Source organism: Macaca nemestrina, chromosome 12, assembly GCF_043159975.1.
Source record: "Macaca nemestrina isolate mMacNem1 chromosome 12, mMacNem.hap1, whole genome shotgun sequence".
NCBI lineage: Eukaryota > Metazoa > Chordata > Mammalia > Primates > Cercopithecidae > Macaca > Macaca nemestrina.
In genome coordinates, this window is record NC_092136.1 from 116,307,337 (window position 1) to 116,331,984 (window position 24,648).

Sequence of the window (24,648 nt, forward strand, 5' to 3'; positions counted from 1 at the left end):
GAATGAGGACCAGTGGCATTTGCAGTTCCTAATAGACCCAACCTCGTGGAGGACTTGTATCCTCAGGCTCTCAGACAACAGCTTCAGAACAAAATATATCAATCCACACTGAAGATTTTGAATGAGTAAATGAATGAATGAGTGAGTAAATATCACTTATGAACTCCAAGCAGCCTAGTTATCAAAATGTTTCAAGTCTCTAACTTTTAAGCAAGTTCAAGGTACTTTTTAAATTGTTGAATTTAAATATTGACCATTAATTACATACAAGGATGTCATAGATAAGACATTAACCTTTTAGTTCATTAGATATTGTTTAATGCTTACACTTGCAGGTGTGAGCTTTAGGGTCTGCCCACAAGGAGAACGAACCTACTAGGAAAAATGAGATATATACACACAAAAAATCTCGATTCAAGGCATCATGCGATAAGTGCCACATGTACATGTAATGACCCGAGGGAGAGTTTGCTTCTAGATGGGCAATCAGAGAAGACTTCATGGAGGAGGGTACCTTGGAAAGGAACTTGAAGAATGAGCAGGAATCTACTAGGTAGATTTGGAGAGGAAAGGAAGGAAAGAGAAAAGATACAGCCCAAGACCCAAGACCGAGAACTGGGTTCATGGAATAAAAAGTGGACCAGTTTAACTTAAGCATGAAGTTTATGTGAGGAGATTACTGGGAGATAAAATTAGAAAAGTAAATTGGGACCAGGTTGTGCTGAGCTTTGCATGTCACGGTAAGGCTTGTGGGGTTTATTCGGGATACAACGGGGAGCCATTGAAGGTTACTGAGCAAGGAAGAGAAATGATCACATTAGTTTGCTCTTGGTCTCTGTTTTTTGAGAGCATATGATCTTTTCTGGCAGATACTGTGCATAGTCGAGACTGAAGCCAAAACTACTCTCCCAGGCAGCCCCTAACCTGGCTGTGCTTCCCGCCTGCTCTTCATGCCCAGAAGGCTCTCGAACAGTCCCCTTTCTGGGCATGCGGCCTGGGTCAGCTTCCCTGAGCAGCTCTCTCTAACACTTGCTTTATTGAACACACTCCATGGTTTGGAAACAAGGCTACTGATTCTGCTGCAGCAAAAATTCAGTAACAGCAAACCTTTCTCTGTTCCCAGAAAAATAAGTTAATTGACGATTGCCTTAATTGTAAATTTTTCAACTATAAACTTACTTTTAATTATTGGCCTCTGCTATGGCTTGGCTCTAATAGAATCTAGTATGAACTGCTATTTGATTTAGCACAAAATTATATTTTTAATTAGCCTGGGCTTTGAAGTTGGGCCCATCTGGATAGAAATCCTTGGTCCACCATTTACTAGCTCTGTGACCTTAGGCAAATCCATTGCTGTTTCTGAGCCTCAGTACACTCATCTGCAAAATGTGGGCAATTATGCCCCTCCCACCGGGTGTTGTGAGAATTAAATGAGATTAAACACATGTGTAGTACCTAGCCAAGTGGCAGATGCTTTGAAGTACTCAACAAGTATTCTCTCTTCCTGTTTCCACTCCCACTCTTTTCCCTTCTCCCTCCCCTTGGACGTGAGGAATGTGCTTTATGCCAACGCTTGACTTAGCAGCATTTTGCGATGTTCTGCAAAGAGGGAGGCAGTGCTGGATGGTGGAAGCAGCATGTACTTCAGAGTAGGACAGACCTGGGTTCAAATTCTAGCAGCTCTCACTGGTGACATGACTTTGTACAAAGCATTTATGCTCTCCAAGCTTTAATCGCCTTCTGTGCAAGATAACACTGTATTACTTTGGTTCTCCAGAGAAACAGAGCCAATAGGATATCTACATATATACAGAGAGAAATATAAGAGAAGATTTATTATGAGAATTGGCTCACGTGATTGTGGAAGCTGAGAAGACCCTTGATATGCTGTATGCAAAGTGGAGAACCATGAAAAATGGTGGTGCGATTTAGTCCAAGCCTGAAGGCCTGAGAACCAGGAGCACCAATGTCCAAGGGCAGAAGATGGATGTTCCAGCTCAAGCAGAGACTAAGAGAACTTCCCCTTCTTCCGCCTTCTGTTCTGTTCAGCCTCTCAAGGGATTAGACGATGCCCATTCACTTGGGTGAAGGTGATCTTCTTTACTCAGTCTACTGATTTGAATGCTAACTCTTTCAGAAACACCCTCACAGACACATCCAGAAATCATGTTTACCAGCTATCTGGGCTTCCCTTAGCCCAGTCAAACTGACAAAGTCAACCATCATGAACAACTACTATGCACAGTTACCGTGATGATTAAATGAGCTGGCACCTGCAATCCTTCTCAGCACAATGCCTCTCACACAGTAGGGGCCTGACAAATAATAGCCTTAGAAGCTTCCAGCAGACAGCCTGGCAAGTGTGAGCACCCCTGGGACTCAGTCCTTTCCCCCTCTTAAGCTCATTGCTCTTGGCTCCTCTTTGTTCTTTCGTTCTCAATATTTTCCAGCCTCCTTGCATTCTACTGGCCCTGGAGGAGGTTGTCTTGGGTAATCATTTGGGTAATATTGTAATGGGTAATCATTTTATCACCCACGACAAACAGACCTGCCTTAGAATTGTGGCTTAATTACTCACAAGCCGAGCAACCTGAACCAGAGGGTTCATGCTTCTTCCTTGGATGTGTGCGCAAATCAAATGAGAAAATGCAGGGAAGAGCTGAGGGCAGAGTCTGCACACAGCAGCCCTCGGGAGGGTAAGCCACACTAACTCTCCATGGTGTGCTGTGTGTCTTTCCCGATGCTGCACCCAGGTGCATCAGCTCTGCCCTAATTCACTGCCTCCTGGTCATCTTGGGCTCCTCTCCAAATTCATATTCACCAAGTCCACAGCAGTGTTGATCCTTGCATCTAGGATAACAATAAAAATAAGGCACAACTGGAAGGGGTCCTCATTTCCTGGGGGAAGCCGGATGGGTCAGAGCCAGGACAGAAGGCCAGGCCAGTGGGCCCCAGTACTCGAGGTGAAGTGGACGATTTCTTATCCTGTCTTTGTCCATTTTACTTAAAGCAAAGCTCATAGTCATTTCTCCCCCTTAATCAAAGCAATTGTTATTTCTGCTAACTCGCCCTGCAGACATTAATTAACTCTCTGCCAAGCATGGCCAGATACCACGGAAGTCAGTGCCCCATGAGACAGGAGGGTTCTCAGAGCAGCACACCCCCAACATATGCAACAGAAAGCAGTGGCCATTTGTCCTCTGCTCCTGTGTCCCTGATGGCCCAGGCAAGCTGGGAACTTTGGCCTCTAAAAGGAAACTATGCTACCTTCCTGAAAACCAGAGGAATGCCTTTGCTGCTGAAAGGATTTCAAGTATTAAAATCATGACTTCTGCTTGTATTTGCCTTGCCTGTTTACAACTCACTGACCCCTGCATCACCTCACCTATTCCAGTTGGAAGGACCTTAGAAAAAAGTCATCTGGCTTCTTCATTTTACTGCAAGGAAATGAGGTTTGAAGAGGCTGTGAGACTTGTTCCAGGTCATCAGAACTGCATTTGGCTGAGCCAGAATGAGATTTCAGGCCCCTTCCACAATTCTGTGGGAGGTCTCAGCCTCTACTCTGGAAGCAAGCACTGGCATGGAGTGGACTCTGAGTTCATCCATTTCTCAATTAGCATTTACTGAGCACCTACTGTGTGTGTGTGTGTGTGTGTGTGTGTGTGTGTGTGTGTGTGTGTGTGTGTGTGTGTGTGTGTATAGTTTCATGGGATGATCTTGCCCAGTTTTGGGTCCCTACCAGCAGTGGCATACAGAGGGTGCTCAATAAATGTGGATTTTGTCTTCTTTGCCTTGGGAGCCATGTTATGGAGTTGAAAGAGATTGGGTTTTGGAGTCAGTCTGGGTTTGAATCTCATCCTTGTCAGCTTTTTGGCCTTTACCTTCCTAAGCCCCAGTTTCTATATCTCTAAAATGGAGATTACAACTAAGTTGGAGTACAGTTATAAGTTTCAAAGTTACTGTATGAAAAGAACCTGGTACTCTTAGTAGGTGTCATTGGACCTGGTGTTATTGATATTGTTACTGTCTTCAAGGAGCTGACAGTCTCAGAAGCTGACACATATCTGAATAATCACAAAGAAAGCAGACTGTGGTACAAATCACAGGAAAGAGCAGGGGTGAGCTAGGGAGGTTCCTGGGATAATCTTATGCCCGGGGATGATGGAAGGCTTCCTGGAACAGGGGCCATGTAATTGAACTGATTGACATGAAAGGGAGCAGGGATGCAAACAGCAAGGCTACAGGTGAGGAGGCAAAAGGTGCAGCAAGCACTCAGGTCCAGGAGGGAAGGAATCTAGGATTTTTGGAAAACTGAAAGTTCAGGGGAGTGGTGGATGATACATTTTGAGAGATAAGCAGGAGACCGGGGTGGTGGCTCATGCCTATAATCCTGGCATTTTGGGAGGCCAAGGCAGGTGGATCACAAGGTCAGGAGTTCGAGACCAGCCTGACCAACATAGTGAACCCCTGTCTCTACCAAAAATACAAAAATTAGCCAGGCATCATGGTGCGTGCCTGTAATCCCAGCTACTCAGGAAGCTGAGGCAGGAGAATCACTTGAACCCAGGAAGCGGAGGTTGCAGTGAGCTGGGATCGTGCCACTGCACTCCAGCCTGGGCAACAGAGCAAGACTCTATCTCAAAAAATAAATAAACAAATGAAAGAAGAAAGAAAGAAAGAAAGAAAGAAAGAAAGAAAGAAAGAAAGAAAGGAAGGAAGGAAGGAAGGAAGGAAGGAAGGAAGGAAGGAAGGAAGGAAGGAAGGAAGGAAGGGGAAGGAAGGAAGGAAGAGAGAGAGAGAAAGAGAGAGAGAGGGAGGGAGGGAGGGAGGGAGGGAGGGAGGAAGGAAGGAAGGAAGGAAGGGAAAGGAAAGGAAAGAAAAAGAAAGAAAGGAAGGAAGGAAGGAAGGGAGGGAAAGAAAGAAAGGAAAGAAAGGAAAGAGAGAGAAAGAGAAAAAGAGAGAGAGGAAGGCAGGAAGGCAAGGGAAGGGAAGGGAAGGGAGGAAAAAGAAAGAGAAAGAAAGAAAAAGAAAGGCAGGCAGGAAGGCAGGAAGGCAAGAAAGAAAGAAAGAAAAAGAAAGAAAGAAAGAAAGAAAGAAAGAAAGAAAGAAAGAAAGAAAGAAAGAAAGAAAGAAAGAAAGAAAGAAGGAAAGAGAGAGAGAGAGGAGAGGAGAGGAGAGGAGAGGAGAGGAGAGGAGAGGAGAGGAGGAGAGGAGAGGAGAGGAGAGGAGGAGAGGAGAGGAGGGAAAGAAAGAAAGAAAGAAAGAAAGAAAGAAAGAAAGAAAGAAAGAAAGAAAGAAAGAAAGAAAGAAAGAAAGAAGAAGAAGAAGAAGGAAGGAAGGAAGGAAGGAAGGAAGGAAGGAAGGAAGGAAGGAAGGAAGGAAGGAAGGAAGGAAGGAAGGAAGGAAGGAAGGAAGGAAGGAAGGAAGGAAGGAAAGAAGGAAGGAAAGAGAGAGAAGCAGGAGTCAAATTGTGGCAACAAAAGATTGGGGATCTAATTCTGCTGGGAGTAGGGAGTCATAGAAGCATCTTGAACAAGGTAATGGTATGAAAAGAGCTAAGACTTCAAGTGAGCAAAGGAAGGCCCAGTGTAGGGAGGAACCTGGGGAGGGAAAGAAGAAACTGGATACAACACAAAGAGCAGGGGTAAAACAGGAGGACTCAGCCACAGACTGATGTAGCAAAGAGGGAGAGAGGTGAGGCATGCAGGAAGTTGAGAGAATGGTGATACCACTGATCTAAGAGGGAAAGAAACCAATGTTGATTAGAGACACATGGCCGGGCGCAGTGGCTCACGCCTGTAATCCCAGCACTTTGGGAGGCCGAGGCGGGTGGATCACCTGAGGTCGGGAGTTCGAGACCAGCCTGACCAACATGGAGAAACCCCGTCTCTACTAAAAATACAAAATTAGCTGGGCGTGGTGGCGCATGCCTATAATCCCAGCTACTAGGGAGGCTGAGGCAGGAGAATTGCTTGAGCCTGGGAGGCGGAGGTTGTGGTGAGCCGAGATCGTGCCATTGCACTCCAGCCTGGGCAACAAGCGTGAAACTCCACCTCAAAAAAAAAAAAAAAAAAAAGAGACAGAGAAAGAGAGAACAGAAGGGTATCTTGAAAGGAGGCCTGGGGACACCTGTCCATGTGGAGAGACGAGTGGAAAGAAAGACACTGAAAATACAGGAGAGAGGGTAACTGAGAGCAGGATCTTGGACAAGGCCAGAAGCCCCACTGGGGCCTTGGTCAGGACATGGAATGCGGAGTAGAAACACAAATGAAGACACAGAAGAACTTAACGTTGGAGACAAGGAAGCTTGAATTTACTGATACTCTCATTCATTCCATCAGCTTCCACGACAGCCCACCACCTGCCAGACAGTACACTAACCCTTGCCAGCTTGCACTGGACTGTCTACAAGTTAGAAGCAAGGCTGCCTGCTAAGGGAAAGGGGTTGGGGGTTCTTAAAAATTTGTTTAAAATACCAATTCCAGTTGGGCACAGTGGCTCATGCCTGTAATCCCAGCCAAGGCGAGTGGATCACTTGAGGTCAGGAGTTCAAGACCAGCCTGGCCAACATGGTGAACCCTCATCTCTATTAAAAATATGAAAATTCTCCAGACATGGTGGCACACACCTGTTATCCCAGCTACTCAGGAGGTTGAGGCAGGAAAATCGCTTGAACCCGGGAGGCAGAGGTTGCAGTGAGCTGAGATTGCACCACTGCACTCCAGCCTGGGTGACAGAGCAGGACTCTATCTCAAAAAAATTAAAATAAAACAAAATAAAATGCCAATTTCTTTGCTCATCCTGCAAAGATACCAATTCACTATCACTCTCCAGGTGATTCTCTGGGAAGTGTCTTAAAACCACAATTCAAGAAATCAATTTAGAAACTTGCAAGAGTTTTGAGGTCACAGCTGAGGTCCCAGATTTGTAGAGGACCCAGGCTTCACACTTTATAATCAGCCTAGGAGATGGGGAGGAGGCAGTAAGTGGGGCTCACCCATCATTGGGATGAAAAAGGAGGGAATGAGGGAAAATGAGGGGGAGTATTGCAGGAATCGCTAAGGGAGCATTATGAATGGCCCAACTCTAGTCTCCATTACGCTTTGCACATCCCCATTTCTGACTTCATCTTCCAATCTTGCCTAACCCCTAAAAATACTTCTAAGAATCCCAGGGAACTAGATTACCTAAGGCTTCCAAGTATCCTTCAGCTCTAGTATTTAATTACGATTACACTTAAAACATATCCAACAATCAAATCTGTTCAAAGTAGGAGAGAGTCCTAGTGATAATGCTTAATGTTTGTGGAAAACAGCACAGCTTTCAGAGCAATTCCATGCATATTACTGTACATTACATGTCAACATTCCTCAATGAGTGACGCATAGCCCACCCATACCAACATCACCTGGTGGAATGATAGAAATGGAGACCTGTGGGTCCCAGCCCAGCCCTACTGTATCAAAACCACCTGGAGGACCAGAACCCTGGAAGCTGAACTTTTAACATGCTCTGTAGTGATTCTGAAGAAAACCACAACTTGGAAGCTGTGATAATTTTGTCCCCAGTTGCTGGCACAGAGCTTCAAAAACTCTTGGAATTTCCTGATAGGAATGTATTTTGTTATTCATAACAAGCCCCTTTTGACCATAGTAAAGTTTATAAATGCTAATGGTGAGCCCTTAGACAGTTTCAAGGGAGAGGCTGGCCATGCTCGAAAGACCAAGCGTGGCATTAGAGAGTTGGAACTTTCAGCCCCAGCCCCCAGCTCTAGGGAGGGGAGAAAGACTGGAGATTGAGTTCAATCACATGGCCGTTGATTCAATCAATCATGCCCACATAATGAAACTCATATAAAGACTCTGGACACCAAAGCTCAGTGGACCTTCCTGGTTGGTGAATATATTAATGTGCTAGAAGGGCGATTTCACAAGGAAAGGGCATGGGAGTTCTGTGCACCATCCCCCTACCTTGACCATTTGGTTTTTCCTGAGCTATATCCTTTAAGATAAAACTGTAATGGTGAGCACAACCCTTTCAGTGATTCCTGAGAGTTGTTCTAGAGAATTATTGAACCTGAAGGAGACTCATGCAGATACCTGAATTTGTAGCCAAGTCAGACAGAAGTGCAGGTAGGCTGGGATGGAGTGCAGGAGACACTACTCCAAAATATGGCATCTTGGCATACTGAGTATTTTAAGCTAAAAGAAACTGAGAAAACTGCAGAAGCAGGAAGGTTTCTCTGTCCTTCTCCACCCCCTCCCTCCTGAAACAGATCACAGAAAACGAAATGCTCCTCACTTGTTCTTCTCTGAAGCAGGCCATAAAACCTGAGAAGGTCACTCTCTGACCTTCTCCCTCCCTCCTTGCCTGAAGACCCTCACATGACAGGCACCCTGGCCTATACTCAAAGGAAAGAATTATCACAGAGGGATGCCAAGAAGAATCTGAACAGGCCTCGCTAAGCTTCCCCTAGTTTATTACCATTGGAGCACATCGTTTTGTTCTCCAATCACACTTCCGCATGACTGTCCATAAAAATACACAGTTTTCCCTGGGTCTTTGGACCTTCATTATTGAAGGCTCCCATGTCATGCAAAAACTTGTATTGAATTATTTGCATGCTCTTCTTTCTCAGCAACCTGTCTTTTGTTACAGGATCTCCGCCATGAACCTTGCAATGAGTGAGGAAAGGATGTTACTTTTATCTCCCCTGCACTGGGGACCCCATTTGCAAGTGATATCTGAGGTAAGGATGGTTTCGTTGGTGACCTGGCCCTTTAACTTGTGGGATCTGACACTGACTCCCACTAGTTAGTGTCAGACTCCAGTAGAATTGCAGGACACCCAGCTGTTGTCAGAGAATTGTTGCCAGAACGCAGAATTCATAGTCTTATATAAGCCAAACCACACTCTTGTAAGTTATGGACTAATATCCCCACAGGACAACTGGGGAGACTGAGAAACAGGGAGGACAAACGACTTACCCACAGAGAGCCACTCTGGGGCAAAGCAGGATTATGCAGTTAGGTAATACCTCCTTCCTCCAGGGCACAGATGTCCACCATGGCCCAAGTTCATGGCAAAACTGCAAAGCTTGGAAACTGGAACCTGCCTTGGGGGGTCACTTAATTCAGCCCATTAGTGCCAACTGCCAGGGAGGTAATGAAAAAGAGCTGAGGCCCTCAGACCTCTGCAAGTTTAAATTATACCTTTTTGACTGTGTATGTCTTATATAATCCTCAAAGATTTGTAATTGTGACAGCCTAAGAAAATTACAGGTGACTTGAAGCAATTTAATGATAATAAAAATAAAATAAAAACAGTAAACAGCACTGCTGCTCCCTCTAATTTCCCAGCATCTTTATCATATAAATGCCTCCCATTCTTTTCCTCACAGACAATTAATGACTGCAATTGCCGCTGGATGTGGTGCTTACCTCTCTTCAGTTCTCTGTTGCAGCTCCAGCTCTGGATGAAGTCCCTCCCAGCTGCACTTTCAGGGTTCTCATAGGTTAGCCAGACTACAGAAGCTGCCCTCAAGAAGCACCCGGGCCTCCCCTCCTCCATAAACTGGACTTTCCTCTCTTGCTCCTCACCCCAAGGGCCCAGAGCTGGCTTCTCCAGCCAAGTTTCTCCAGGAGCCCTGCTGATTTGAGCAGCCACAAATTGACCTTCTCTCAGGGTGTCTCCTTGCCTTCCTCCTGGTGTTAATATGCGCCTTAAAGAGCTGCAAACTCAACAAGTCTCTGTTATGCAGGTTAATTCAGAGCACAGCCAAGCTGTGATCAAATGACCTTTACCCACTTCCCTGCTAATTTTGATGGGCAGCTCCATTTTCCTTCTCCCTCCTGATCCCCCCTTGCTCTAAATTGGAAATCTATCAATTTCGAGGTAAATGGAAAATAAAGATACACATGCACAAGCAACATACACACACACACACACACACACACACACACATATACACACTAACACTAAACATCCAGTTGTTGAGATTTGGACCAGATTGAGCCTTTTAAAAACAAAAATCCTAAACTCCCAAATCTCCAAAGAAGGCTGTAGTTGGATCCTGAGCTGATGTCAAAATAAAATAAAGATTCCAAAAGAGAATCTCTTCCCCTCAATTTTATTTCTTGCTTCATCAGTGGGATATAATAATAATAATAAATAAGGAGAATAATAACAATAAAACTAACATTTATCAAGTGCTTCCCAGTCACCACTCAAGGATTAACTCATTTAATTTTCCTGACACTTTTATGGCATGAGAATTATCCCTATGTTATAAAAGAAGAAACTGAGGCTTCAGGAAATTATGGAAATGCTTAAAGACACACATAGAGGCAGGGTGAACAGCTGAACCTGGATGGTCTGATTCCAAAGCCAAGTCTTGCTTTGATACAATTAGGTTGGTGCAAAAGTAATTGCAGTTTTTTGCCATTAATGCAAAACCGTAATTACTTTTGCACCAACCTAACAGTAATGTTACCTGCTAGGAATCATCATATCAAGCCTTAGTGTTCTCATCTGCAAAATGAGGATAAGATCTCCCCCACCATGCTCCTGGGAGGATAAACTAAATGGAGACCATACTTCAAATGCTACTAATTACTGTTAGTTCATCATTATTATAGTAATTATTATTAATTCAATTAATCAATTACCTATACAAATATTTCCTATCACCTACTATGTGATCTAGCCTTTGATCTAGGCCTGGCAATACAAACGTGGTCCAAATAGATAAATATCCCTGTACCCAAGGAGCATACATTCAAGTTGGGAACACAGACAAGAAATAAGGAAAAATATATAGTATGTCAGATGAAGCTTAGTGCTATAGAGGAAATAAAGCGAGAGAAGCGATGATGGAAGGGTTGCAATTTTACATTTGTTGGTCAAGGAAGACCTCATAGAGAAGAGAATACTTGGACAAAAGTCTAAGGAAGTGAGGAAGCAAACCAAATACTTATCCAGGGAAAGAGCATTTTAAGCAAGTGCCAAGGCCCTGAGGCTGAACCAGCAAGGAGGCCAGAGTGGATGGAACACAGGGAGGGAATAGGAAATGGTAAAAGATGAGTCCAGAGAAGCAAAGACGCGCGTGAACCACGTAACACATTGCAGGCCATTGGTCTTTAATCTACACACCACAGAGGGCCATGGAATGATTTTGAGCAGAGCAGAGACACTGTATAACATTTATAAAGGGTCACTCTGGCTGCTATAGGTGGTAAGAGCAGAAGCAAGGAGACCAGATAGGAGGCTGTTGCCATTCATCCAGATGATAAAAGTTAGTAGTTTGGACCAGGGAGGTGGCTGTGAAGGTGATGAGATGTGTTTGGATTCTGAATACATTTTGAAGGCAGAACCAAGAAGATTGCTGACTGGTTGGATATTTAGGTATAAGAAAAGGAGGAGTCACTGATGACTCCAAGGTTTTTGACCTGAGCAGGTGGAAGATTGGAGTTGCCATTTACCAAAATGAGATCAAGTGGGAGGAGCAGTGTTATGCTTTGAATTTTACCCCCCAAAAAAGATACGTTGAAGTCTTATCCCCCAATACTTCAGAATGTGATCTTATTTGGAAACTGGGTCTTTGTAGAGGTAGACAAGTTAAAATCAGGTCATTAGGGTGGACCCTAATCCAATATGACTGATATCCTTTTAAAAATGGGAAGTTTGGACACAGAGACCCACAGACAGGGACAGCACCGGGTAAGGACTGGTGTGCTGCTGCCATCAGTCCAAGAGCTATCAGGAGCTGGAAGAGGCCTGGAGTGGGTGCCTCTCTAGCACCTTCAGAGGGAGCACGGCCCTGCTGACACCTTGATCTTTTAGCTTCTAGAACTATAAGACAATAAGTTTTTGTTTTTTCAAGCTGCTCAATTTGTAACACTGTTACAGCAGCCCTAGCAAACTAGCAGGTTTGGGGACAGATGGGCACTTCATTTTTAGGCATCCAGGTAGAAATGTCAAATAACAACTGAGTATGAGTCTGGAGTTCAGGGCCGGAGACACACGTTTGAGAATCATCTTATCTGCTATGAACTTATGACCATGAAACTGGATGAGATCACTTAGAAAACGTGTCCAAGAATTGGGCTCAGGGGCATTCCACCATTAAGAGAACAGGGAGTTAAAAGCAGTTGGTGAGGAAAGAAGGAAACCAGGAGAGGTCAAGTTCTGCAAAGTGAGTGAGGAAAATGTTTTGAGAAGTAAACAGTCATCAGCTCTGTCCAATGTCAGCCATGAGTCAAGTTGGATGAAGACAAAAAATTCACCACTAGATGAAGCAATTTGGAGCTCTTGGCAATGGCAGTTTCAGAGGTGGGAGGGAAGTGTAATTAGAATGGGTTGAAGACAGAATGGGAGGAGAGGAATTGGAGGCACAGATGTGGACAACTCTTTTGAGGAGTTTTGCTAAAGGGAGATGTGGGGTCGAGAGACCTTTTTTTTTTTTTTTTGAGACGGAGTCTCGCTCTGTAGCCCAGGCTGGAGTGCAGTGGCGCTATCTCGGCTCACTGCAAGCTCCGCCTTCTGGGTTCACACCATTCTCCTGCCTCAGCCTCCCTAGAAGCTAGGGCTACAGATGCCCGACACCACGCCCAGCTAATTTTTCTGTGTTTTTAGTAAAGACAGGATTTCACCGTGTTAGCCGGGATGGTCTTGATCTCCTGACCTCATGATCCGCCCGCCTTGGCCTCCCAAAGTGCTGGGATTATAGGTGTGAGCCACCGCACCTGGCCAAGAGAACTTTTTTAAAGGTAGGGGAAATAACAGTATGTTTGATGCTGAGAGAAACGATGCAGCAGAGAGGGGGAAACTGATGATACAGGAGAGAGCAGGGAGAATGGCAGAGCGATGCCCTTGGGAATCTGGCAGGGGTGGGATCAGGTACACTCATGGAGGAGCCCACCTTGCCCAGAAGCATGGGTAGTTTACCCTTGGTGACAAGAGAGAGGTCAGAAAACAGGCACCGGTGCATGGGAGGGAGGGGGTAGATGTGGTGGTGGTGACACAGGAGGTGAAGTCACTGAGAGTGAGGAGAGGGAGGAGGCACTGAGGCTCTGGGGAGGGCAAAAGGAATGAAGCAGCCATGGAGAAAAAAGGGAGAGAGGAAGGACTGGGAAAGTATGGGAGGGTGGGTGCAGCAAACAGAACCTGCCCGAGCTGAAATGAAATCAGACAGATTATGATGTACTTTCCCCCAGCCATTCAGCTGCACGAGTATAAGCTCCGAGTCAACAGACAGTCGGGCATTATCAGGATTGGGGTTTTGTTCCTTGAACATAAAGACAGGAGGAGCAAAGGAACTGAGGGGGATGTAAAAGAGTGGTTACAACGATGGACTTTAAGCTGGATAAGGATAAAAGGCGGGACTGGAGAAGGGCAGAAAGCACCCAAGGGTATTTGGATGGAAGGATTGTACGTGTCAATGGAGGAAGGATTGTTAGAGTCAGGGTACCAGAGCTTGTGAGCCAGAAGGATAAAAGTAGGGGTCAGAGAGTAGACTCCTTAATATGCATCTCTTGGAAGAGGGAAGTTCCTGACAATGACAAGGTCCAGGGCATGACCATGAGGTGAGTGGCTGGGGCAGGATGGAGAACAGGCACATTGGAGAAGAAGGTCAAAGAACTGAGACGTCAGGGTCCTGGCAGCATCATCGATACTGAAATCACCAAGAAATATGAGAGAGGTCGGAGCAAAGAGACAGTAAGCCAGGGGCTAAAATCCTGAAGGAATCAGAAGTCACCAGGGGTCATTAGATAACTACGTCACCTGATGACTTAAGTTCCACTGCTGGGGGAGCATAGCAGGGTGGGTGGGGCAGTGGTATTCTTTCCGGGGCACCAGGAGTTCTGGGATCCCCAATCACTTTTGCCAAAGCTGATGTGGAGGGGCTTCTAGTTATATTATAAATATTATTATTATTACTACAGTCTCGGTCAACCTTCTTAGCTATAAATAATCCAATCTACTAGTTCTTGTGGGAAAAAAAAAAAAAAAACCCTATTTATTGAAGGCTATAGGTAGCTCCCAGCAATTCAGAGGCTACATCCAAAGCCACACAGTCAGGACTCATGCCCAATCTCACTGGGGGTGCTCTTTTGGGAATTCATCCCCCTCCATTTGCCTTCTATGATGCTCAGGACTCGATGTCAGAAGCCACAACTGTCTTCAAAGAACCAAACTCCTCCACAGCTGCACTGTCCAGAAAAATGATCCCCCTCTGCCTAAAGCTCCCGATACTGTCCACCTTCTAAACAAGTCTCTACAGATGAGTCTAATTGGCCAAACGTCAGCCACAAGCCAGCTGCAGCTGCAAGGGAGCTGAGATGCAAGTCTTCTGGCCCCTACCTTAGGAAGATTATCAAAATCTGTATGAATTATCCAAGCCTAAGAAGGATGTTCAAAGATATTGGCAAAGCACAAATGTCAAATATTTATTGCATGATAATAATAAAGAATTTCTATTGTTATTATGTCTGATCTTTGCAAGAAAGAGATGGGGAGACCTCTGTGTAGCCACTTCAGCAGCAGAATCTCAGAGGAGGTTACTAACCTTCCAGCAGCCGTTGAGAACACCATTTCTATTGATCAGCGCCAAGGTCTCAATAAGCCACGTGTATGTTCTCAGATGGGCCTGAGCCTTCCCAGATAAGATCAGACTTGTTTAGAGCTCACTGCACAGCAAAGCACACTCTTGAATCTGGAAAGACAAGATGATAAAGGCTCCTATTTACTCAGCAGCTCCCATGTGCCAGCCGCTGTAATCTTCTCTCGGCATGCATGATCTCATTTAATCCTCAAGGCAACCCTGTGAGGAAGGTAGTAGGATTACCATATTACATTTAAGGAGACAGAAGCTTAAAGAAAATATTAGTAACCTGCTTGTGACCCCCAACCCCCACCCCTAGCTGCAAGGTCACCATGTGCCTATATGCAAGCCGTGCACTGCACAACCCCACAGTGCATAACTGTACTCAATGTGAATGGCACCACCTGGAGTTGTGCCGTGCACAACCTGTGTGCTTAAATATATCATCTCTGCCTGCTTGATTCCAAAGTCCATTTTCCTCACAACCATATTACCAAGTCCAGTAATCAAAGTCTTTTAAGTAAATGCCCCTTAAGGTCAGGGAAGATTTCTTCTTTGTGTCCACAGAGAGTAGCACAACGCCTGGCACATAGCAGGTGCACAATAAATGGTTGCAAGATTAAAGGCTATCAAAGATGAACATGAATGTGCTCATCAACTCCTGAATCACTGGATCTACAGAGGCACCACTTGAAGCCTGAAATAGGTAGTTTAAAACAAATGAAAGGAAGAACTACTGCTTTGCACAGCTGGTTGTCAGCTTATAAAACTCATTAACCCAAGAGGTGGTATAGGCAGCAAATACTAATGGACTCCAGGTGTGTCTAGGAAAGTTCAAGGCTTCTACAACCATAATGTACTATTAAGGAGAGTAGCCAAGAAGGGGACTAACATTGTTTGAGCATCCACTATATTGCAGGCATTGGGCTAGATGGAACACATTATTACTCTCTTTAAGTCTGTTTCCATCTATATAAAATAGATCTGATATTACCTACCCATTGGGGGTTTAGTGATCATTAAGTCAAATCATGTATGTAAAGCACTTAGCACAAGTCTGGCATGGTGTTAATGCTCAACAAATGTTAACTATTTTTGCTAGAAGTAATCATCATCATATTATTATTAACAAATAAAGTTGTGTTTACATTTCACTAGTAGGAAACTATTGCACAAAATCTGCATCTCATACTAGGAAACCAGGTTCAATTTTCCCTCCAGATGGACACTTCACTGATCAAGACCAAAAAACTAAGCTTCAGCTTTAGGGATTGCACATAAATAGAAAAATAATTTCATCACGTATTTTCCCTTGTGATTTTCTACCAGGGTCATCTTTTGCTAAAGGAGCAATATAATGATAATTCCAGTTTCATGCCTCCCACCTCCTCTATAATTTCTACCAGGAGCTTTCAGAAGACAGACACTGTGCCAGGTACTAAAAAAATATGTATTCAGATGAGACTTTTGCCTTCCTGTGTAGAGAATTTTGTGCAGAGTTTGTGGATATTGTGGTACATGGATAAGATGAAAATAGATTAATATTACTAGAAGCCAGAACTTAGAGAAAATCATCTCTAATTTCCAGCTTAGTCATACTTAGAACCAACCTTCTTTCCTAAAAACCTGAGCATAGCCCCCTAGAGGCCTATCATCCTGTACTGTGTGTTCCTTGAAGGCAATGATCACTCAGTTACGTATCATTTCTTCTCTGGATCCACAGACCTCATCATAGTGTATGGTACAAGGTAGATTTTGCTACAGAGAGAGAGGGACAGAGGCAGAGACAGGAAAGATACATGGACGGACAGTGGAAAGATGTATAGATAGGTAGATGAAGAAAACATGAATAGAAGATGGGTGGATGGATGAACGGCAGTAGACAAGGCTTACACGATGCTGGGAGGAGGACCATGGATGTGGTTTAGGGTACCAGCTCCAGAAGCAGATCCTAGCTCTGCCCTTCACCAACTGGAGGACCCCAGAGACCTTCATCTCTTTATACTTCCATTTTCTCATCTATAAAATGAAAGTAATTACAGTACCTACCTCAAAGGCTTGTTAAGAGAATTAAATGTGCTCAGGTGCAACGTAATTGGAAAACCAACAAACACCTTAAATTATAAATTATAATTATAAAACAAGTAAAACCAGTATCTGATACTCACCCCAGACATGGCCATGGACAGGCCAGTCTTTTAAAGGGGATTTGAGCTATGGATCAAACGGCAGGGACACCTTGGAAGCCTGGTACTGACCTTTGGAATTTGGAGTCATGGGGCTAGGGGGAAGGCATGTCTCAGGAGTGCCCACATCAGGGCAGGTGCCTGCAAACACCTGTTAGAGGCAGGCTCAGGCTTCTGCCCCACAGAAGCTCCCCGAGGGAAAGGAAAGCCTCCCAATTATACTGCAACTGTCCCAGAACTGCCTCACTATCCCCAGCTAGCCTGCCTAGCCTAGAGGAGGCACCTACCAAATGTTCATCCAGTGTGGCCGGGTCTGCCTTGGTGCCAGGTGGCTACAAAGCATCTTCTGGTCATGGGCTCTCGTTTCCCTCACTCTGAGCATGGAGGAATAAGGTAAACAAAGCAGCCTCTTAGGGTCACCCCACTGTCTGGAGGAGAGCAACAGATTTCTGAGAGCAAGGGCTGTGTCTGCGGTGTTCCCCACGGTTCCCCGGCACATAGCACAGTGCCTGATATAGAGCAGACATGCAGTCTCTGTGGAAGAAAGGAATAAAGAAATGATGGAAGAGCTCCCTCTCATTCTCTCTCTCTCTCTCTCTCCCTTTTTCTAAAAAAAAAAGAAAGAAGGAATGGAAGGAAGAATGAACATGTTGAGCTTTTTAATAAATAATACCTTTGGTTTTTCACCTGACCAAACAAATTTGCCAACCCCATGGGGAAGTGGCACTGATTTTCTGGTCAGGAAAGGAATATGAGGTACACCTGGGGGACGGATAGAGTCATAAGTGCCCCCACTAGGAGGATGATACCTTTCCATCACAAACACCCTCCCAGCCCCTCCTTCAGGCAGATCCTACCTCCTCAGGAGCTTCTCTAGAAGCCCTACCCCTGTCAAGTATAAATAAAACAAACCACGTTACTGCATGCGGCTCCATCTGTTAATTAACAAATAAATCAGCCCCGTCTCACCAATTAAGAAAAGATACCTGGGACTGCAAAACGTGACTTATTCCTCTCGGTGATAATGAAAGGTATTTGTCACAGGCCTTAAGGTGATGGGGGCTGCCCACCTCTCCTCCAGCCCCTGCCCTGTTCACACAGCCTTAATTCTCTCCCTAGGACCTGAAAGAAGGCCCCAGACAGCAGCCATGCCAGGTCCTCGCCTGCCACAGCTGTCTCTGTATGAGGCAGTGACCAAGGCTGAAGCAGTAGGTCCAAAGCGCTAAGGGCTACATTCCTCCAGCCCTCCACCTCTCAAGGGAGGACAGAATCTGAGTCTAAGGACCAAGAGTTACAGTGGTATTTCTCACACGGAGGTCTGAGAACCATCTGCACAAAATCATGGGAAGCTTGTGAACATGCAGATCCTCCCGCCCTGCACAGTCCCCTTGGATCTGGATCTCTGGGAGTAGGATCAGAATGTTGCAGTTGTAACCTGCTCCCTGGGAGATTCTTACAGTTTGACAGTCACTGATGAAAAACCTGTCTTTTCCTCTGCTTGGGAATTTAGATTTTTTTTTCTTTTTTTTTTTTTTTTTTTAACATTGGAAAAAAAAAAGGTTGGGGGCAGTGCCTGGCAAATGGCACAGGGTCACAGAAGTTCTATGACAGAAAGGACCCTAAGTCAACCCTCATTCTTCAGGTAAGGAGACAAGGCCCATGTTTCAGGTGAATTTCCTTCCCCTCTAAAAGATATGTTAAAGTGAAAACCTCCAGCACCTCAGAATGGGACCCTATTTGATTACAGCGTAATCGAATTAAAATGAGATTATTAGGATGGGCCTTCATCCAATATCATAGGTGTCCTTATAAAAAGGGAAAATTTGGACACAGAGACAGACATGCACAGAGGGAAAACAATGTGAACAGAGGCATGGCGAATGCCATGGACAGATTGGAGTGATGCTGTCACAAGCCAAGGAATGTGGGGACTACCAGAAGAAGCAAGGAAAAACCCTCCCCTACAGGTTTCAGAGAACATGGCCCTCCCAAACACCTTGATTGCAGATGTCTAGCCTCCAGAACTGTGGAACAATACATCTCTGTTGTTCTAAACCACCCAATTTGTGGTATTTTTTTTACTGTAGCCCTAGCCAACTAATACAGCCATAAAGGAAACATGGCTTGGCCAAGTCCATACAGCTAGACAGACACCAAGGCAGGGTTTAGACAAGTTCCTGACTCTCTTGAGTTCCATTCACGCAGCCACGCTGTTTTATGGTCTAAGTCTCTTTCATCTCTCAAGGAATGACACCAATCCCTTTAGAAAGGCAGAGGAGGTGGCCATCTCCAAAGCATTCCTCCACATGCACAAACAAGAGGGTGCCCTGCTAGAGAGGTACAGTCTCGCAGTGTCCAACCCACAGACTCCAAAATTCATCAGATTTTGCAAAGACCATCAGGCCAGGCAAACGACAACAGTGCAGCAGCCAAAGGGCTAAATGTGGGTGCTGTTTGCAGCTGCCACGTACTCTTTGCTTCCAACCCTATTGAAGTCCAAACTGGCAGTCAACAAACACACCAGAGACCTTTTATGAGCTGCTTCAGAAAGGCAACACGGGGCAGGCTTCTCAGGCTGCCCAGGGAAGACTGCATTTGTGAGGGAAAGCGGGAGTTATTTCAGAATCCAGAAAGCTTCCCTTTCACCTTGTAGCGTCAGTGAAGCCAGCTCCAAGGAGACAGTGACAAGAACCACTAGAGACCCCACCCACTTGACAGCAACCTGTTAGTGCAAACCATCCTCATCCCCACTCACAGTTCCTTCCCTCCGAGGCCAGCCTCTGGTAAAGTCCAAAGCCTCTGACACTCATGGTATTTACCTCTACCCTTACACAGCAGGCAGGTTATGCCACAACCATTATAAATTGCTTCACAAGCTTCTAATCCATAAGGCCTGCATTGGGTGGGAAGAAAAGTCTAATACCAGGATGGAGAATTCCATGTGGCTGAGGAATTCTGCATAAAACAGCAAAGCAATATTCTTTAGAGCTCTTGTCCCTAGATTTTGTTGTGACTGATGGGAGGCAGACGCAGGATTTCTCAGTTCCCTTGGGAAATACCAGCCGGCAAAGGCTAGAGGTCCTTTAGGATCCTCTTCAATCCCAGTACCCTGGGAGCAAGAGAGGCTGATGACCAGAAGGAGGAGGCCTCTGTAAGCAGCCATGTGTGAGCAGGAGCTCCCATGAGTTGCCATTACTGCCTCGAAGGCCCGCCATGTGGAACCTTGTCATCCCCTTGAGTAACATATGCATAGGAAAGTCATTTGTGATGAGAAAGGAGAGAGGCAGAAGAGGGAGAGTATGCAATCAAATTAATTCTAATGACATTGATAAGGAGATGTGGAAGCACAGCCAATGACTCCATTAAAATAATGACTTTGGGTCCCTTCTGTCATCACCTAGGGTCTTCTCCCCCCCCTTGCCCACTATATCTCCAGAGTGCTGGCAATGACCACTGTGGTGGGAGACAGGAAGGACAGCAGGGATAGAGACTGATGCCATAGAGGGGGAGGCCATCCTTCCACCCACCAGATCTTAATTATCAGTGGTCAGCCCCCTTGGTTGGCAGCTGTAGGGAGGAAAATGAATCATATCATGACTATGGGAGGAGAAATGAATAGAGGAGGCAGGCCCAGAGCTTCTACCATACCCCTCTCCCAGCAAGAGGCCCAGTGGCACCCCAGGGTGAACACAGGGCCCCCAAGCTCCATCCACATGGACCATCATGCCAGTGGTGTGCCCTGGAGATGTGCAGAGTGGCGACCCTGGTAGACACCCACACATGTGTGGGTGGCTTCATAGAATGGCATAGGATGACAAGAAAGGCATCCAGGAGAATTTACCCAGATGCCCCAGGACAACACCTGCATTTCCCTTTTGTTATTTTAAAAATTTGTTGTTTTATTATGATGAAATTCACATAATATAAAATTAATCATTTCAAATTAAAAATTTAGTGACATTTAGTATGTTCACAATGTTGTATAACCACCTCTGTCTACTTTCAAAAACACTTTTATCACCCCAAAAGGAAAACCCCATACCCATTAAGAAGTTACTCCCATTTCTCCCACCTCCCAGCCCCTGAAAAATACCAATCCACTGTCTCTGTGGATTTCCCAATTCTGAACATTTTATCTAAATGGAATCATACAATATGTAAACTCTGCATTTGGTTTCTTTCATTTAACATAATATTTCCAAGGTTCATTCACGTTGTAGCATGCTTTCATTTCCTGTTCCTTTTTATGTCTGAGTAAATATTTCATTGTATGTATAGACCACAATTTGTTTATCCATGTCTCTGTTGATGGGCATTTGGGTTGAATCTATGCTCTGAATGGACCCAAAGCTCTCACATTCAGCTTCCCCATGAATTAGTATACCAGGTCTTGCTTCCCAGCTCTGATTCTGCCTCCCAGGTTGGACATAGCCTATCTCTCATGCATACCCTACTCTAGCCCAGCTTCCCCAGCCACATCTTCGTTCAGCCTAAGTAATGCCAAACTCAATACCCCCTCTCCAAGGAGAGCTCCCTCCCCACCAGGGTGTTCAGGCTGTCTTCAGGTGAGAAACGTAAAGATACTTTAACCAGAGTTCTCAAATTCACCCTCAGGAAGAAGACGACGATGTCAGCAGATCTTCTGTTTCAAATTTGGTCTCGAGTTCACAATCCCAAACTCAATCCAGAAGAATTTGGGGCCAAGTGTGGTGGCTCACACCTGTAATCCCAGCACTTTGGGAGGCTGAGGTGGGAGGATCACTTGAGGCCAGGAGCTTAAGACTAGCCTGAGCAACATAGAGAGACCCTGTCTCTACAAAAATAAATAAATAAAATATTAGCCAGGTGTGGTGGCAATGCCTGTAGTCCCAATTACTCAGGAGGCTGACGCAGGAGAATCTCTTGAGCCCAGGAGTCCAAGGCTGCAGTGAGCTATGACTGTGCCACTTTACTTCAGCCTGAGTGACAGAGCAAGACCCTGTCTCCGAAAAAAAAAAAAAAAAAAAAAAAAGAACAAGACGACGACGAAAAACTTGGACAAAGTTATTAATTTTAAACTACTGTATTTGCACGTGTTCTGATCCTCTCAACCCCAGGGGACGACTATCTGCTAAACTGAGCCTGGCACAGAAGGTAGTGTCACCGGCCAGGATTCAATTTCATCGAATGCATCCTCAGTAGACACATGTTCCACGCCGGGCACCATGACATACCCAGGGAGGTACAGAAATCAATAAGGCATGGCTGAAGGAGCTCATGCTCTGGCGAAGGAGACACATATATGCAGGAATAGCAGTGAGACAGTAATGACAGACTCAGAGCCACAAACGGGTCTGGGAACCCTGAGGAGACGAGCTGTCTGCTGGCAGAGCTGGGGAGGGATGGCTTCTCAGAAGATGTAACCTTAGAGGTTGAAGGAGGGTGAGTAAAATGTGACCAGGATGAAGGGTTTCCTGCCGGGACTGCAAGAGCAAAAGCACAGAGTAGGGTGTGGTTGGCCCTGAGGCCACTTTCCTGCTGCTGTGGCCATGATAATGATGCCCAGGAGGGGGAACGGAAGGCGGGACAGAAGGCACCAACTGGTAGAGGGCTTGGGGCATCAGGTTAAGGCATCTGTCCTAAACTCTCTACAGGTTTGTGACCTGAGGAGGAGGGATCATAATGACCCAAGGAGGAGGAATCGGGGACCTTAGAACCTGAGGAACCTAACCAGCAGTGCCAGCTGAACTTCTGCAAAAGGCTGACTTGAGGGCAGCAATCTTGTAGAAAGGTGGTGAGCAGGCTTTGTAGGCATTCACACGGTCATTTCTGCATGAGTGAGAAGACACAGGGGAGCTGCTGGAGGCTGGGAGCCTGGACCTCCTGACACCACCCGCACCTCAGCACCCTGCTGGTGTGAATGTGGGCATCGGGCACAGGACTCTTGGAGAGGAAGGTGCTGTTTCAAGAAGACATGCCAGAAAAGAGTGAACAGTGCATTCAAGAATAAATGGCTGTGCCCCATCATGCCCGAACCAGGAAATTGTCAGGAGAATAGTTTCCCACAGAGTTCATCCCTGTGAGGGGACTCCCACTGTTTGACACCCTCATGGCCATTCTGAGTTTGAGGACAGCCTCCTGAGCCAAAACGTCAGCTCAGAGAGGAAGGCATCTCCCTTCCCTGCCCCTAGCTGAGCCTCCGGATGCTCTCCAGCTCCCAGCACTACTTGTCTCATCTCTTCCAGACCCAGCTGCAGAACTGCCCTGCAGGGTCCAGCCAAGCCTCCACCTCCTCCCTGTGCTGCCACTTGTCAGCGCCAGGCAAGAGAGATGCCAGCTTCGTCCCCAGCCTGAAAGCCCATTCGGGGCACTGGAAGATGAATTATGTTTCATTTATATCAAAGAAGCAATCTCGGAGCCCATTTGTGATCAAATTTGCTGTCAGAGAAACTTTGCTTTATCTCATTACATCTGATATCTCTTGGCTTCTTGTCCTTGAGACTATTAAAGTTTAATGTCAAATTCAAGATGAAATGAAATCTTTGCTGTATCATCTCATCAGGACCTGAGCACTCCCCCTTCCATCTAAAATTTTTTGACAACTAATTACAATGGAGGTGGGGGGAAAAAGAGAGACCTACTATTCCCCTCCCATTTGCTGAAAATGCCATCATTGGAAGGGGTTGCCAATGTGCACAGTGGCAGTGTGGTGGCAGAGAACAAGGAGAGGTGCTAGTCACCATTCAACTCTTCTTTGTCCCTTCACCCCAAACTCCCTATCCTCTGGAACAACGACATCCACTTTCATTCCTAATTAGACAGAGTATTCCTGCCCCGGCACATGGTGTAGGAGAAAGCACACTGGACCGGGAGGCAGATGGGAGCTGAATGCCAGGCTCTGCCAGCTACATGACCACAGGCAAGTCACCCCCACCTCTGGGCATCAGTTTCTTCAACTAAAAATAATGGAGTGGGACTAGAATCATCCAGCCCCATTTAGGAGCTAGGAGGGGAAATGGATGAGTGGACAGCTGTCTGTTCTCACCGGGAAGAATAGGGGACTGTGGCTAAGAGAAGCATACATCCCACCCATAGACACTCAACTACAAAAACATTAAACACACACCAGAAAAATCACATCTACGGGCCCTATTTACCATGACAACCCCAAGACCAGTTGATTTCCAAGGCTTGTGATTGTCTCTAACTGAGAAAAGTGCCCACAGGAAACAGGCTTCAGACTGGGAATATGCTTTTCCCTGGAAAAGAGCTGGTATTTTGATTAGTAACACTGGTTGAAATTCGCCTGTACAAAACAGGACCATCAGAAGGCCCAGAGACACATAGATCAGAACTCCTAAAAAGCAATGTGCTTAAAAAAAAAACAAAAAAGTTTTTAAAAAGCAATGTATTAACAACTTTATTTATTCCACAAATATTTATTAAGCATCTCATATGCTTCCACTGTTCTTGGTACTTGAGATTCAACAGTTGATTTTAAAAGACAAAAATTCTTGACTTCATGGAGCCTAGATATTTGTGGAAGGAGGACAAACAATAAACATGATAAGTAATTAATTCATTTGGACTAATCTGTAAATTTTTTTCTTTTTTTTTTTGAGACTGCATCTCGCTCTGTCACCCAGGCTGGAATGCAGTGGTGCAGTCTTGGCTCACTGCAACCTCTGCCTCCTGGTCTCAGGTGATCCTCCCACCTCAGCCTTCCTAGCAGCTGGGACTATAGGTGCACACACACTACCATGCCCAGTTGTTGTTTTTTTTGTTTTGTTTTTTGTTTTTTTAAGTAGAGATGGGGTTTTGACATGTTGCCAGTGCTGGTCAGTGATCCACCTACCTCCGCCTCCCAGAGTGCTGAGACTA

The 24,648-nt window shown here is 45.5% G+C and overlaps 1 long non-coding RNA gene across 1 annotated transcript in view; it reads right to left on the reverse strand.

The window, feature by feature from the left end:
• LOC105476451 (uncharacterized) overlaps positions 1–24,648 on the reverse strand; it is a 588,325-nt gene that overhangs the window by 379,188 nt on the left and 184,489 nt on the right. The window contains exon 2 of the long non-coding RNA XR_011611091.1: positions 14,567–14,713. This is a non-coding gene — a long non-coding RNA (uncharacterized lncRNA). The remainder of the gene's footprint in view (positions 1–14,566; positions 14,714–24,648) is intronic.